Source organism: Schistocerca gregaria, chromosome 8 (assembly GCF_023897955.1).
Source record: "Schistocerca gregaria isolate iqSchGreg1 chromosome 8, iqSchGreg1.2, whole genome shotgun sequence".
In the NCBI taxonomy this organism is placed as follows: Eukaryota; Metazoa; Arthropoda; class Insecta; order Orthoptera; family Acrididae; genus Schistocerca; species Schistocerca gregaria.
In genome coordinates, this window is record NC_064927.1 from 430,571,552 (window position 1) to 430,588,594 (window position 17,043).

Here is a 17,043-nt window from a genome sequence, read left to right on the forward strand (position 1 = left end):
TGGAGAGTCCGACGACCAACTCCCCTACCGCAAATACCCGCCGCCAGAACACAAGAGGGGCAAAGATAGTAGAACAGCCGGGTAACCGATAGTACCGCCAAAGAGCTGGTGTGCCAGAAAAGGTGCACCACTGCTCACTTTCATCACTCAGTACCAGGGTGCGCCATTCCAAGTCCAGCTATGCACGTCGATGCTGTGGCGTGAGTGGAAGGCGGGCTAGAGGTGTACGTGCCTATAGTCCCAATGCTAATAAACGGTTCGCAACATTTCGCGTAGACACGTCTGGGACCACCTTTGCTGTGGCATCTGTACGATATGCCCCTGCTGCTCTTACAATAGGACGGTCTGTTGCCTATTTGTTGACATCTCATCCATTGTCCTAAAAACTATGTAACTACTGTTTCAGAAACATGAAAAGCAGTTGTACTTAAGTCTGCATCAGGCCGTTTATACCGTTACTACACTCCAAATGCCAGTCTTCAAACTGTTGTGGCGCGATAAATATGTTCTTTTCGTGGTATGGCACTGCACTGCTAGTCGAATTTGGATTATATACTTTCATATAGGTCCACACTGAATGTCGTTAACTTTTACGTAGATCATATGTCAACTGTATTTCCTGGTGCGTTACAGGCCGATTGCTGTCGCCAAGGGCAACAGCACGCCTGACATTGGCTTCCACATGCAGCATAGGGAACAAAAGGTTATGAGCTGTCTTATCACAGTTGTTATTCCTAGTATAGTTTTAATGTTATTACAGTCTAACACTACAAAGATAATTTATGTACAACCTGTCGATCCGGAACGAGTAAATAAATCGCAATATGGGTTTCGATAAGTTGAAGCGGACAATGTCATGAATTTTCTGAAGTACGCTGCTTATTTTAACATTCATAACCAGCGAATTATGTCAGTAACCTTCATTTAATGGAACTATGTAGTTTTTCCGTGACACTGGAAAGAGATTACTATGTACCATGGGAGGAACTTAATCAAATAGTAACAATATAACAGCTTCGCTACACTACTAAACCGCCATTACTCGCGTTTCCTTTTTTCCCTTTCTTTGTTGCCAGTATTCTGAATAGTTTCATACGGCCCACCACGAATTCCTCCCCTGTGCCCCTTTCTTCATCTTAAAGTAGGGCTAGCAACCTGTGTCTTCAACTTTTTGCTGGACGTATTCCAGTTTCTGTTTACAGTTTTTCGCCTCTACATATTATTCTACCACCATGGACGATATTACCCCCTTTACCCCCTTCTTCTTGTCAGTGTTTTCCATACATTCCTTTCCTCATCGGTTCTGTGGAGAACCTCCTCATTTCTTACCTCATCCGTCCATCTAATTTTCAACATTCTTCTGTAGCATCATATCTCAAATGCTTCGATTCTCTTCTTTTGCGATTTCTGCGCAGTCCACATGTCAGTAGCATTCAATTCTGTGCTCCAAATGTACATTCTCAGAAATTTTTTCCTCAAGTTAAGGCCTCTGTTTGACAGTACTACACCTTTCTTGGTCAGGAACGCCCTTTCTGCCAGTACTATGTGTTTTAACGTCCTCCTTGTTCCGTCCGTCATGGGTTATTTCACTAACTAGGAAGCAGATTTCCTCAAATTCATCATGAGTGGTCAGCGAGACGGAATATCGTACCTAACGGCCGGGGTTCAATTCCCAGCTCGGTCGGAGATTTTCTCCGCTCAGGGACTGGGTGTTGCGCTGTCCTTATCATCACCATTTCATCACCATCGACACGCAAGTCGCTGAAGTGGCATCCACTCGAAAGACTTGAGCCGGGCGAACAGTCTACCCGAAGGGAGGCCCTAGCCACATGGCATTATTTATCTACTTTGTGATCACCAATCATGATGTTAAGTTCTTGCTGTTCTTATTTCTGCGCCAGTTACTTTCATCTTTCTTCGATTTACTCTCAGTCCATATACTAATTAGATGCTTCGTTTCATTCAGCAGGTCCTGCCAGTCTTCTTCACTTTCACTAAGGGTAGCAACGTCGTCAGCGAATCTTTTAAAACACGGATTTTAACCCCAGTCTTGAACCTTTTATTTCCATCATCGCTTCTTCTATGTACAGAATGAATAGTAGGAGTGGAAGACATCTTACATCCTTAGTAATTCGAGCACTTCTTTCTTGGTCTCCCACTGTTATTGTTTCCTCTTGGTTCTTGTATATACTGTATATTACCCGTCTTTGCATATATAGCTTGCTTCTACTTTTCTCAGAACTTCAAATATCTTGCTCCACGGGACATGGTTGAACTCTTCTGTGCGTTATTCTTGGCAGCCGTTATAATAATTTTCACACTTGTCGGCTCTTGCAGTCATCAGAATTGTGTGGACGTTGCTCCGGAAGCCAGATGGTATGTGGATAGACTCAGACCAACTTGATTCATCTACATCTACATCTACATTTATACTCCGCAAGCCACCCAACGGTGTGTGGTGGAGGGCACTTTACGTGCCACTGTCATTACCTCCCTTTTCTGTTCCAGTCTCGTATGGTTCGCGGGAAGAACGACTGTCTGAAAGCCTCCGTGCGCGCTCGAATCTCTCTAATTTTACATTCGTGATCTCCTCGGGAGGTATATTCGATAACTCATCCAGAAACGCACCATCTCGAAATCTGGCGAGTAAGCGAGTAAGCTACACCGCGATACAGAGCGCCTCTCTTGCAGAGTCTGCCACTCGAGTTTGCTAAACATCTCTGTAACGCTATCACGGTTACCAAATAACCCTGTGACGAAACGCGCCGTTCTTCTTTGGATCTTCTCTATCTCCTCCGTCAACCCGATCTGGTACGGATCCCACACTGATGAGCAATACTCAAGTACAGGTCGAACGAGTGTTTTGTAAGCCACCTCCTTTGTTGATGGACTACATTTTCTAAGGACTCTCCCAATAAATCTCAACCTGGTACCTGCTTACCAACAATTAATTTTATATGATCATTCCACTTCAAATCGCTCTGCACGCATACTACCAGATATTTTACAAAAGCAACTGCTACCAGTGTTTGTTCCGCTATCATATAATCATACAATAAAGGACCCTTCTTTCTATGTATTCGCAGTACATTACATGTCTCTATCTTAAGGGTCAGTTGCCACTCCCTGCACGAAGTGCCTATCCGCTGCAGATCTTCCTGCATTTCGCTACAATTTTCGAATGCTGCAACTTCTCTGTATACTACAGCATCATCCGCGAAAAGCCGCATGGAACTTCCGACACTATCTACTAGGTCCTTTATGTATATTGTGAGAAGCAATGGTCCCGTAAAACTCCCCTGTGGCACGCCAGAGGTTACTTTAATGTCTGTAGACGTCTATCCATTGATAACAACATGCTGTGTTCTGTTTGCTAAAAACAATCCAGCCACACAGCTGGTCTGATATTCCGTAGGCTCCTACTTTGTTTATCAGGCGACAGTGCGGAACTGTATCGAACGCCTTCCAGAAGTCAAGGAAAATAGCAACTACCTGGGAGCCTGTATCTAATATTTTCTGGGTCTCTTGAACAAATAAAGCGAGTTGGGTCTCACACGATCGCTGTTTCCGGAATCCATGTTGATTCTTACAGAGTAGATTCTGGGTTTCCAAAAACGACATGAAACGCGAGTAAAAAACATGTTCTAAAATTCTACAACAGATCGACGTCAGAGATATAGGTCTATAGTTTTGCGCATCTGCTCGACGACCCTTCTTGAAGACTGGGACTACCTGTGCTCTTTTCCAATCATTTGGAACCTTCCGTTCTTCTAGAGACTTGCGGTACACGGCTATTAGAAGGGGGGCAAGTTCTTTCGCGTACTCTGTGTAGAATCGAAATGGTATCCCATCAGGTCCAGTGGACTTTCCTCTGTTGAGTGATTCCAGTTGTTTTTCTATTCCTTGGACACTTATTTCGATGTCAGCCATTTTTTCGTTTGTGCGAGGATTTAGAGATGGAACTGCAGTGTGGTCTTCCTCTGTGAAACAGCTTTGGAAAAAGGTGTTTAGTATATCAGCCTTACGCGTGTCATCCTCTGTTTCAATGCCACCATCCCGAAGTGTCTGGATATGCTGTTTCGAGCCACTTACTGATTTAACGTAAGACCAGAACTCCCTAAGATTTTCTGTCAAGTCGGTACATAGAATTTTACTTTCGAATTCACTGAACACTTCACGCATAGCTCTCCTTACGCTAACTTTGACATCGTTTAGCTTCTGTTTGTCTGAGAGGTTTTGGCTGCGTTTACACTTGGAGTAAAGGTCTCTTTGCTTTCGCAGTAGTTTCCTAACTTTGTTGTCGAACCACGGTGGGATTTTCCCGTCCCTCACAGTTTTACTAGGCACGTACCTGTCTAAAACGCATTTTACGATTTCTTTGAACTTTTTCCATGAACCCTCAACATTGTCAGTGTCGGAACAGAACTTTTCGATTTGATCTGTTTGGTAGTCTGAATTCTGCCTTCTATTACTCTTGCTAAACAGATAAATCTACTTCCCTTTTTTTATATTCCTATTAACTTGCATATTCAGAGATGCTGCAACGGCCTTATGATCACTGATTCCCTGTTCTGCACTTACAGAGTCGAAAAGTTCGGGTCTGTTTGTTATCAGTAGATCCAAAATGTTATCTCCACCAGTCGGTTCTCTGTTTAATTGCTCGAGGTAATTTTCGGATAGTGCACTCAGTATAATGTCACTCGATGCTCTGTCCCTACCACCCGGCCTAAACATTGAGTGTCCCAATCTATATATGGTAAATTGAAATCTCCACCTAAGACTATAACATGCTGAGAAAATTTATGTGAAATGTATTCCAAATTTTCTCTCAGTTGTTCTACCACTAATGCTGCTGAGACGGGAGGTCGGTAGAAGGAGCCAACTATTAACCTAGCTCCATTATTGAGTGTAACCTCCACCCATAATAATTCACAGGAACTATCCACTTCTACTTCACTACAGGATAAACTACTACTAACAGCGACAAGCTCGCCACCATCGGTTGCATGTAATCTATCCATTCTAAACACCGTCTGTGCCTTTGTAAAAATTTCTGCAGAATTTATCTCTGGCTTCAGCCAGCTTTCTGTACCTATAACGATTTCAGCTTCGGTGCTTTCTATCAGCACTTGAAGTTCCGGTACTTTACCAATGCAGCTTCGACAGTTTACAATTGCAATACCGATTGCTGCTTGGCCCCCGCATGCCCTGATTTTGCCCCGCACCCTTTGAGGCTGCTGCCCTTTCTGTACTTGCCCGAGGCCATCTAACCTAAAAAACCGCCAAGTCCACGCCACACAACCCCAGCTACCAGTGTAGCCGCTTGCTGCGTGTAGTGGACTCCTAACTTATCCAGCGGAACCCGAAACCCCACCACCCTATGGCGCAAGTCGAGGAATCTGCAGCCCACACGGTCGCAGAACCATCTCAGCCTCTGATTCAGACGCTCCACTCGGCTCTGTACCAAAGGTCCGCAGTCAGTCCTGTCGACGATGCTGTAGATGGTGAGCTCTGCTTTCATCCTGCTAGCGAGACTGGCAGTCTTCACCAAATCAGATAGCCGCGGAAAGCCAGACAGGATTTCCTCCGATCCATAGCGGCACACATCATTGGTGCCGACATGAGCGACCCCCTGCAGATGGGTGCCCCCTGTAGCCGTTTCGTTGCCACTTCCCCCAATGTTTTTAGAAATTCTGATACAATGTTATCTACTCCTGCTGTTCTAGTCGATCTTACATCTTCCAAAGCTCTTCTAAATCCTAATTTAATACTGGATCCGCTACATTTTCCATATAGACTCCTGTTGCTTCTTCTGTCACGTCATCAGACAAGGCCTTCCCCTGACAGAGGCCTTCAACGTACTCCTTTCACCTATTTGCACTCTCATCTGCATTTAACAGTGGCAGTTCCGTTGCACTCTTAACTTTACCACCATTGCTTGTAATGTCACGGAAGGTTGTTTTGACTTTTCTGTATGCTGAGCAGGTCCTTGCGACAGTCATTTCTTTTTCAGTTTCTTCGCATATTTCGTGCAGCCATTTCACCTCAGCTTCGGGGCACTTACAATTTATTTCATTTCTAAGTGGCTTGTATTCTTGTATTCCTGAATTTCCCTGATCATTTTTGGATGTCCTCCAGCTCAAGTATTTCTTCTGTTACCCACTGATTCTTCGCAGTTACCTTCCTTGTACCTACGTTTTTCTCTCCACCTTCTGTGATTGCTCTTTTTAGAAATGACCATTCCTCGTCAAATGAACTTTCTTACTGAGCCATTCATTATCGCAGTATCTATTGCCCCAGAGAACTTCAAGCATAACCCTCCATTCCTTAGTACTTCCGTACCCCACTTCTTTGGGCACTGATTCTTCCTGACTCGTCATCTTAATGGAATTCTGCCCCTGTGTAGATCTTACAGTCCCATATCTGGTCTGGGAATCTCTACCTGACCAGAATGTAATGTAACTGAACTCTTACTGTATTTTCCGGCCTTTTTCAAGTATACTTCTCCCTTTTGTAATTTTTAAAAAGGATATTTGCTATTAGAAGTTGAAATTTATTGCAGAACTCAATTAGTGTTTCTCCTGCCTTATTCTTAGTACCAAGCCTATTTACTTCGGTAACCGTTTCTACTATCAGATTTTAATCTCAGTTTAAGTAGTGAATTATCTGTTAAATATCCTTATATATTTTCTCTGTTTCTGCGGCTTGTAACGTTGGCCTGTATTTTTGAACTATCGTTGTCGGTGTTGGTTTGCTGTCGATTCTGATAACAATACTATCACTGAACTGTTCACAGTACGACACTCTCTGCCCTACCTTCCTATTCATAACGAATCCTACACCTGTTATACCATTTCCTGCTGCTGTTGATTTTATCCTATACTCATCTGACCAGAAATCCTTGTCTTCTTTTGATTTCATTTCACTGACCCCTTCTACATCTAGATTGAGTCTTTGCATTTTTCTTTACAGATTTTATAACTTTCCTACCACGTTCAAGTTTTTGAAATTCCACACCCTGGCTCCTAGAACGTTATTCTGTTGTTGGTTATTAAATCTTTTTCTCATAGTCACCTGCTCTTTGGCAGTCTGCCCCCCCCCCCCACCTTTGAGATCAGAATTGGGGACTAGTTCGGAATATTTTGCCAATGTACGAGTAGAAATCGTCATAACGTTCTTTGATTTACAGGTCACATGACCTATGGATGTACATTTTGTGACGTTGAAGCAGTGGTTTCCATTGACTTCTGCATCCTAATGCTGTTGATCATTGCTGATTTTTCGACGTTAGAGACAGTTTCCAATTCCTAGGGCAACAGGGTGCCCTATACCTCTGTGGTATCCTCCGCCTCCTTCGACAAGGCTGTGGGCAGAACGTGCAATATCTCCTATGCCGGAAGGCTTCGGCAGCCATTGTTGACGATTTTTATTCAAAATTTAAGCGGTGGCTTGATTCGAACCCTGACGAAGGACTTTTTGATTAATCAAAGACGATAACCCTAGCCCGTGGGAGCCCAGTAAATTCGTTATCATATAATGAAAACCGAAAATCGTATATTCACTCATTGTCGGTGTATTTAGGATGGCGTGTCTTAATAGTCTCGCCCTTTATGCCAGTAACACAATATTTATTGATGTTTTGGCATCTGCGCCCATGATATCTCACATGCAAAATTCAATTGTCTTCAATTACTTCCCACGTGGTTGTCGTTTCAACCCCTTTTCTCGAATGTTCTTCGGGAGTTTGGTGTGTTCACGGTTATTTGAACACTTAAGGTGCAGAGTGATCAGCTAACTCGCAACTGCAGAATATCCTGAAGAAGATCCCGGCAGCGCGGTCGAAACAGTGATCGTATGAGAAGAATTTGAAGAGCCTCAGGCTGCTGTACACCAGAGCGTTCTGACGGAAGAGAAAATGGTTCTGAGCACTATGGGACTTAACATCTGAGGTCATTAGTTCCCTAGAACTTAGAACTACTTAAACCTAACTATCCTAAGGACATCACACACATCCATGCCGGAGGCAGGATTCGAACCTGCGACTGTAGCGGTGGCGCGGTTCCAGACTGAAGTGCCTAGAACCGCTTGGCCACACCGGCCGGCTCCGACGGAACAGTGTTGGCCATGGGAATCACTACTAATTCGTGCGAAGTGTCACACATTGCTGTGTTTATCAGTGATATCACCGTCAAGATGATATTTTTACAATATGACACCGAAACGCTATTACAAGTTATTGGTGAGAGGCCGCTGCCCTCATCAACGCGGTACCAATGGCGTTTCCAGCAGGTCTGCTTGTGGGAAGTTGAGTGGCTTTTCCCTGAAGCCGAGTGGGTGCAGGGAATTACGCTGAAAGTTGAAACAGGCCTCCGTGGAGTGATTGCGGAAACTCTGCCCCGGTTCCAATTAGCAGGCGGGCTCTCTCCGCTTCCGCTGCTTATCAGGTATCTCATGAATAAACGTTTCCACTGGCGTATCGACCGATCGCTTAACGTACGAGCACTGATCTTCATTAAGCTCAGACTGACTTGCCGTTGTTCCTCGCACACAAGCTGTGTGTTGGCGCATCTGTTTCTGATTTTGCGTGACTCATTCACAAGATCTCTATGCGAAGTTCCTGATCCAGTTAAACGTAATTTCTTACGGTAATACCGGAACAGTCTTTGAACTACACAATACTGTGATGCATTACTTAATAGCATGGAGTAGAAATTCATTGATTTTTTAACATTCTCTCCATGTTTTGAATTTTATTGTTTTAAATGTTTGGCAGTTCGTATCTGACACGAAATTGTACTTTGTAAGAATTCAGAAGTTTTAATTGGATTGGTACTGTTATAAACTTGGAATTTTTCATCACCTCATCTAGGTTATCAAACTATCTGCCAATATGGTCCTTGCTGAAACCTGCTGCTCGCTGTAGAGTCGTGGAGTCATCTGTGCTCCGCCTTATATCTTAGTATCTTCCAATAAAGTCGTAGTAAAAGTCTTACCCACTTTCATCTTTGTCTTAAGGGACCTATTTTTTTAGCTGTTCAACGTATTTATGCACTAGGTTCAAGTACTCTTCTTTACTCAAAGTCATACGCAGCCTACCTATACCTTTAACTTTATAGTACAATACTTGTCCTTGCTCCTACAGTGTCTTGCTACGCTGCTCCTCACGCCTGTGTGGAGGATATGGCTGTCGATGTTCCCCTGTCCTAACGTCACCTCTCCTGATAATACCCTTTGTGACACTGTCGAACCGTTCCGATAGTCTTTTTTTATGTCTCCTCCATTCATTGTTGATCTTGTGGTATTGAAGATGTTCCAATATCACTTTCCTGGCTACAGTTTCTTTGCATGCGACTCCCCTGTTCCTGTTTCGAACAGTAACGCTTTAAATTCAACCTATTTGTCCTTGACATCTGCAGCGCTTTTCATCGCCCCGGGCATGTTATTGTTCACTTCCTACGAAATTCTCTCGGCACTGCTATCCGACAATACAAATCTGTAACGAACACCAAGTACGCGGCCTGGCTGGAATGAAGTTGGTAGGCTACGAAAGAGTTTATTCGCATGACGACCGTAGCCTGTACCATCTGCCAGCAAATTTCAACACAGTATGGTCCTCCCTCAGTGGCATGTCGCTATATTGAAATTTTTCTAGTAATACAAATTTCAGCACAAAGGAAATTAGTGGCTACCGTAACATCGATCAAGGCAATACAGTTTTAGTGAACTTCATTTTGCAACTGCTCTTTCTCAGGGGTGCACTGTTCATACGTTGCTTTTGTACATGAAACTGAGTAATTTTCACGATCAAAATACGCAGATCTCCCCATCGCCTACTCGTGAGCATAATTACGATCTTCCCAGTTCAGTCCACATGCTGTGGCAGGTGTACACGGACGTAAGCTTGTATTCCGCATGATTTCGCTTTCTAGGAACTATGCACTATTATGCGACAGAAATCCGTACACGTACTTTTTCAACTGTTATTTACCACATAAATCAACTCTTCTGGCCTCACATACCATTCAGCTCTCCAAAGGGCGAGTTATCCACTCTCTCTGCGTGTCGGTGAACTACAACAGATATTTCATGCGCCAACCGCCATCGCTTATGCGTCAAGGAAAACACACACGGCGGCAAAGGCGCTAATACCGTTATCGGTACAAACGATATGTAGCTTATGCACTGATCAGTCAAAACATTATGACCACCTACCTAATAGAACGTATGTCCATATTTGGTACGGATAGCCGGCCAGTGTGGCCGTGCGGTTCTAGGCGCTTCAGTCTGGAAACGCGTGACCGCCTGACCGCGGGACCTCAGATGTTAAGTCCCATAGTGCTGAGAACCATTAACCATTAACCAGATTATGGCATGCAAGCAATGAGGCCTTGGTGGGTCGCTGGAGGGTGTTGGTACCGCATCTCCATGCACAACTAACATAATTCCCCTAAATTTGTGGGAGGGAGCGATGAATTCTGACTTTCCGTTCACTCACATCCCAGATGTCTTCGATCGAATTCAGATCCGGTGAGTTAGGGGACCAGGAGGTAGACTGGAACTTTCCACTGTGTTCCTCAAGCCACTCTATCACGCCTCAGGCCTTGTGACATGGCGCATTATCTTGTTGAAACATGCCACTACCGCAGGGGAAACACGGTTGTGGTGAGGGGGCGTAAGTAGTTTCCAACCAGTGTACGATACTCCTTGGCCGTCATGGTTCCTTGCACGAGCTCCACTGGACCCTTGGATGTCGACATGCATGATCCTCACAGCATAATTAGCCGCCACCAGCTTGTTTCCGTCCCGTAGTACATGTGTCAAGAAACTGTTCCCCTGGAAGACGACAGGTTCGCGACCACCCATCGGTGTGCTGAATAAGGTATCAGAATTCATCAGACCGTGCAACGCTCAGACGCCGCGCCAACAGGCAGTGGTGACGGTCACGAGCCCATATCAGTCGCAGTTGCCTATGTCGTGGTGTTAAGATTGGGACATGTGAGCGTAATCAGCTGCGGAACCCAGTAATTATCAGCGTCAGTGCACTGTGTTTTTGGAGACGATTGTAATCTACCGAGCGTTAATGTCTGATGTTAGTTACGCAACAGTTTGCTTCCTGTCCTGTTTTGCCAGGCCGCTCAGCGTACGACGTCCGACATCTGAAATTAGGGGTGACCGCCCAACCCCACGACGTCTGGGTGTGGTTTCACCTTGATTTCGTCAAGTGAACCGCTCACCGCAGCACCTCTGAAGCACCCTAAAAGTCGTGCAGTTTATGAAATGCTCATGCCGAACCTCGGTGCCATCGCAGTCTGCCCTCTTTTACATTCAGAGGGATCGCGCGTATTCTCCATTCTACATCTGCATCTACATCTACATCCATACTGCGCAAGCCACCTGACGGTGCGTGGAGGAGGGGACTTGGCGCGCCACATGGACAACACGCTCACTGGTACTACATGCACAGTGCGTCAGTCTGACTAGCAGTCAGTCCTCGCCAGGAGACGGTGCTATCGCCTGAACGGGTTTATGTTTATAGTAGGTCGGTGGTTACAATATCTACATCTACATCTACCTCCATACTCCGCAAGCCACCTGACGGTGTGTGGTGGAGGGTACCCTGAGTACTTCTATCGGTTCCCCCTTCTATTCCAGTCTCGTATAGTTCGTGGAAAGAAGGATTGTCGGTATGCTTCTGTGTGGGCTCTAATCTCTCTGATTTTATCCTCATGGTTTCTTCGCGAGATATACGTAGGAGTGAGCAATATACTGCTTGACTCTTCGGGGAAGGTATGTTCTCGAAACTTTAACAAAAGCCCGTAACGGGCTATTGAGCGTCTCTCCTGCAGAGTCTTCCACTGGAGTTTATCTATCATCTCCGTAACGCTTTCGCGATTACTAAATGATCCTGTAACGAAGCGCGCTGCTCTCCGTTGGATCTTCTCTATCTCGTCTATCAACCCTATCTGGTACGGATCCCACACTGCTGAGCAGTATTCAAGCAGTGGGCGAACAAGCGTACTGTAACCTACATTCTTTGTTTTCGGATTGCATTTCCTTAGGATTCTTCCAATGAATCTCAGTCTGGCATCTGCTTTACCGACGATCAACTTTATATGATCATTCCATTTTAAATCACTCCGAATGCGTAGTCCCAGATAATTTATGGAATAACTGCTTACAGTTGCTGACCTGCTATATTGCAGCTAAATGATAAGGGATCTTTCTTTCTGTGTATTTGCAGCACATTACACTTGTCTACATTGAGATTCAATTGCCATTCCCTGCACCATGCGTCAATTCGCTGCAGATCCTCCTGCATTTCAGAACAATTTCCCATTGTTATAACCTCTCGATATTATGGCTGATCACTGTATGTTGGTCGCTGAAAATGTTCGGGAAATCTTATCATTCGGAAAACAGGTTTCGTGGGAATCTCGTTGTTTTCCTCTAAAGCCTTGAGCTTATCTAAATAAATAAAAATTTAAACGTTCGTTTGCACAAAATCGTAATACTCCGAAAGTTCTTCACCGACTGATTTTGAATTTTGACACAATGTTCCATTCAAATACCCACGTCCCTAGTAAGCGAAATAATGAGGGATACAAACTTATGTCCGTGTACATCTGCCACAGCATGTTGTCTGAACTGGAAAGATCGTAATTATGCTCACGAGTATGCGATCAGGAGATCTGCCAGTACCTACTGGAGCGACATAGAGGATGAGTCAGGAGGAAAGATGCATGATTTGACCTATTGCGAATGGTTTCCGAGATGGAACACGTTTAATATCACCTTTGTATGTTTCCTTTAATAACTGGAAAACCACACACTCCAACTAAAACGTGTCTCAGTACACAATTAAAGTAAAAGAAATTTGCTACAAAAAATGTACTATTTATTTTTTTGTCTAGAACTAACAGTTGGCGCGGTGAGATCGCAGCAATATAAGAAATCTCGCTTCACACCCGTGCGCTGTACTGTAGGTACTTCTTGTAGGCCAGTCCGAGGTAGTTTTCCGACTTGATAGACCACAAGTGTCCAGTATCAAAATGTTCGTCTCAACTTCCTCTATATTACTGTGGCACGTTGTATACAATGTCAATGAATAATACAGAAAATAAATAGAAATGAACATTAAAAGTGTACTACCTCGGAAACCAGTTGGACAGGGCATATGTTCACATCAAGTTTTTTGTTCAGAATCAGTAATGCTATCACCCGTCGAAACTCGTACCTTTCCTCCTGACTCACCCTGTATATTAGGTACTTTGTTAGCACAGATATCATGATCGTTTGTTCAAGATCTTAAACCACGGAAGTTCTCCACCGATTGCTTTTGAAAATTTGACACAAAGCTCCATGCGGTAAATACCTGTTTTTGAATATATATAACAAATAAATATTTAATAAGTAAAAGAGAAAGGTGGTTACCAAAAACCTAGGAAAGTGAATGATTGATTTACTTGAAACTTTTACGCGATGCTCTAATGAACTTTCGGAGGGACATAGATCATATTACCAAAATCCCAAAAAGTACTTGTCCGATCTGCTTGAAATTTGGAACGATACTCCTATTAAACGTACAAACGGTAGACCATACAACATAATAATAATGTGTATATATAACACCAGTGCACAAAACAGCATTTGTCCGATATGCTTCGAATTTGAAGAGGAACTAAAATACACGTACAATAGATCATATTACCAAAATCCCAAAAAGTACTTGTCCGATCTGCTTGAAATTTGGAACGATACTCCGATTAAACGCACAAACGGTAGACCATACAACATAATAATAATGTGTATATATAACACCAGTACACAAAACAGCATTTGTGCGATATGCTTCGAATTTGAAGAGGAACTAAAATAAACATACAAATGGTCGTGAACTTTGTACTTGTTTAAACTTCAATGAAAAGCAACTTTTCTAAACTGGCTGCGAGAATGAAAATGCTCTGCTACAAAAAATATGAGGTTTTGTTCGCTTTTTGTCAGTCAGTTGTAATTACGATAGCAGAGAATTTAAACCATTAGACAAATGTTTCTCCAACATACATTCTTTGTCATTACATATACTTTTAAAAGTAGACTGTTCACGCGAAAATTTACTGTTTTGCTTTCTTCCTCACAGGCAATTTTCACAGAGAACAGAAAAGTTGTATTCCTGGCTTATCGGCTTACGATGAGAATACCACTACATAATGTGAATTTGCGACAGCGGCAAATAAGGATCAATGTCAGAGAAAGAGGGGGAGGGGGGGGGGGGGGGAAAGGAGGGGACAGATGGAGGGGAGAACGTAGACAGCGGAAAAAAGAGAGGAGGGAGAGGGGGCTGGTCAAAGAGATGGGAAGGAGCAGATGTATAATGTCTTTAAAAATGTTTTTGTTGATAAGAAAATGTTTTAATGATTAGTGATTTATTATTTACCTCTTTAGGTTTGCTGTTTTCGAAGTTCATTAATATAAATTTCGGCTGAAGTATCTTCGTTGGGTTTGTGGCTATAGGATTATTTCACTGAGTCTCGCAATGAATTATTCCTAATAATAATAATAGTTTCGCCTTAGCTAGCATAACAGCATGAGTGTAGAATCATGGGATGAGACACATCTGTGGCTAGTCCTAGCGTAGATAGACGTAATAACACAAAATTCAGCGTGAAATCTGTCACCAAAAATTAAACAGCAAACAGTTTGGATCAACTTCAGTTCTCATTTAGTTGCTCTCATACCACTTAACTGAGAAAATAATTGTGATGGCTCTTCGCTACACGTAGCCTGGCCAGCAACACAAAGAATTATTTAAACTCCACCTAATTGAAAAAACCGTAAAATATTGGCTGTACCACGTCCACCTAGTCCTGTGAAAGAAATTATTATTAGTTGTTGCACTGATATGAGCGCTACTGGAAATGAAAAGTTTTAAATTCAATTTGTCACTTAATGGTGGCGATCTGGTCGATCAGGCGCTGTTAGTTTCGCCGTCGGCCTGCTATGAATAATGAAATAATGCAGATATTTGACACAGGGCACACAGAGCTACGGAGTAAAGGTTTGAAATAACCAGTTTTAAGCAACTATCTATTTTAACAGTTAATTCACCACATACACGGCTACAAACCAGATACAACTACGTTAGGTGTTATCACAACTACGAGAACAACGGAAGAAGAGAAGATGAGAGACGACGAACAAGAGACAGGGAGCGTATATTCCCTCGTACCTATATAGTAAAATCATAGATAATAATTCTCATTAATACAGGGTGAAAAGTATTTAAACCGAGAAACTCTGGGAGGTTTTAGGGGACATCAAAACAAATATTTTTCCCTAATGTCATTTTCTCCTATGAGGAGTATTTAAATCGGTAGAGGAAAATTACTCTGACGGCAAATTAGTTAAACCAACAAACACTTTTCCATTTTTTATTACCAAAACGCAACACATTAACACAACCCGATTTCAATTACAGTAGGTTTTCAAAAATGCCTCCACTGATAAAGGTTACACCGTCGGATCATGTTCTGTCTGACACGGGTAAAAACTCCAGGAGTATCCTGAATTGTTCCTGCTGCTGCTACTATCCGGGCAACCAGCTTCTCTTGTGATGCAACAGGAGTTACGTAAACAATGTTACGTATCTCTCGCCTCACAAAAAAGTCTAGAGGGGACATTTCTGGGGATCGAGCAGGCCATGGTACAGGACCATATCTGCCAATCCACATTTCTGGGAACCGTCGGTCCAGGAATCGACGCACACGACGACTGAAATGTGCCGGCGCCCCCTCATGTTGGAACCACATGCGTTATCTTGTGGGGAACGTGACGTCTTCCAGCATTTCTGGTAACGCTCTGGCGAGAAAATTCTATCAGTGCGTGCCATTTAATGGCCTAGGTAGCAGATACGGCCCAATTAAACAGGCCCCAACAACACCAACCCACGCATTAACGAAGAACTGCACTTGATGAGCGCTAGTAACTGTGGCATGTGGGTTATCCTCACTCCAAACATGCGAATTGTGCATGTTGAAGACTCCATCACTCCCGAACGTTGCTTCATTGGCAAACAACACAGAGGATGGAAGTGTAGGATGCATTTCACACTGTTCCAAGTACCACTGCGAAAACTGTACTCTGGGTGGATAATCAACTGGTTCCAGGTTGTGGACACGCTGTAAGTGAAATGGACGTTACAATTGTTCTCGGAGGCCTGTTCTTACATTCGTCTGATTCGTCCCGATGTTACGTGCAATTGCACGAGTGCTGATTGAAGGATCCCGCTCCACATGTTGCAAGACAGTTTCCTCAAATTACAGCGTCCTTATCGTGCGACGGCGTCCCTGTCCAAGTAATCTGCTAAATGACCCGGTCTCAAGCAGCAGCTGCAAAGGTCTTATGATGCGGGATACGGCGATTAGGATATTGTTGTTGATAAACCCGCTGTGCAGCTCGTCCGATGTGGTGCGCTACGTAGTACGCACCAACCATATCAGTGTACTCACCCCATGTGTATCGCTCCATTAGTAAACAGAGACAATGCATTGCTACATTGGTGGACAGCAGTTGCCTACAACTGAAGATCGTAATACGGCCTCTAACAACTGAAGAGCGTAATACGGCCTCCACCGGTTTAAATAATCATCATGGGAAAAATGACATTAGGGAAAAATATTTGTTTTGATGTCCCCTACATCCCCCCAGAATTTGTCGCTTTAAATACTTTTCACCCTGTAAAAATACCATAGCATGTGTATGCGACGCATATCGTCTGTGAATAGCTATGTCAGTAAGATTTACAAAATTAATCAGTTTTGGTTAAAGGTTTGTTCGTACCCCCACGTGACATGTTGTGCTAACTTCATACAGACTCATATATATTTCGTCGAACTGTATTTTGTGACACCATGTCGGGAAGCCACAGATGGACAGAGATAGGAGCCATAAAGAGATTAGGACATGTTAGAAACTGTACTCCCCCTTTTCTTTCTTTTCCATTTAAGCAAACCGATCTACAGCATAACGTGCTGGGATACAAGCAGT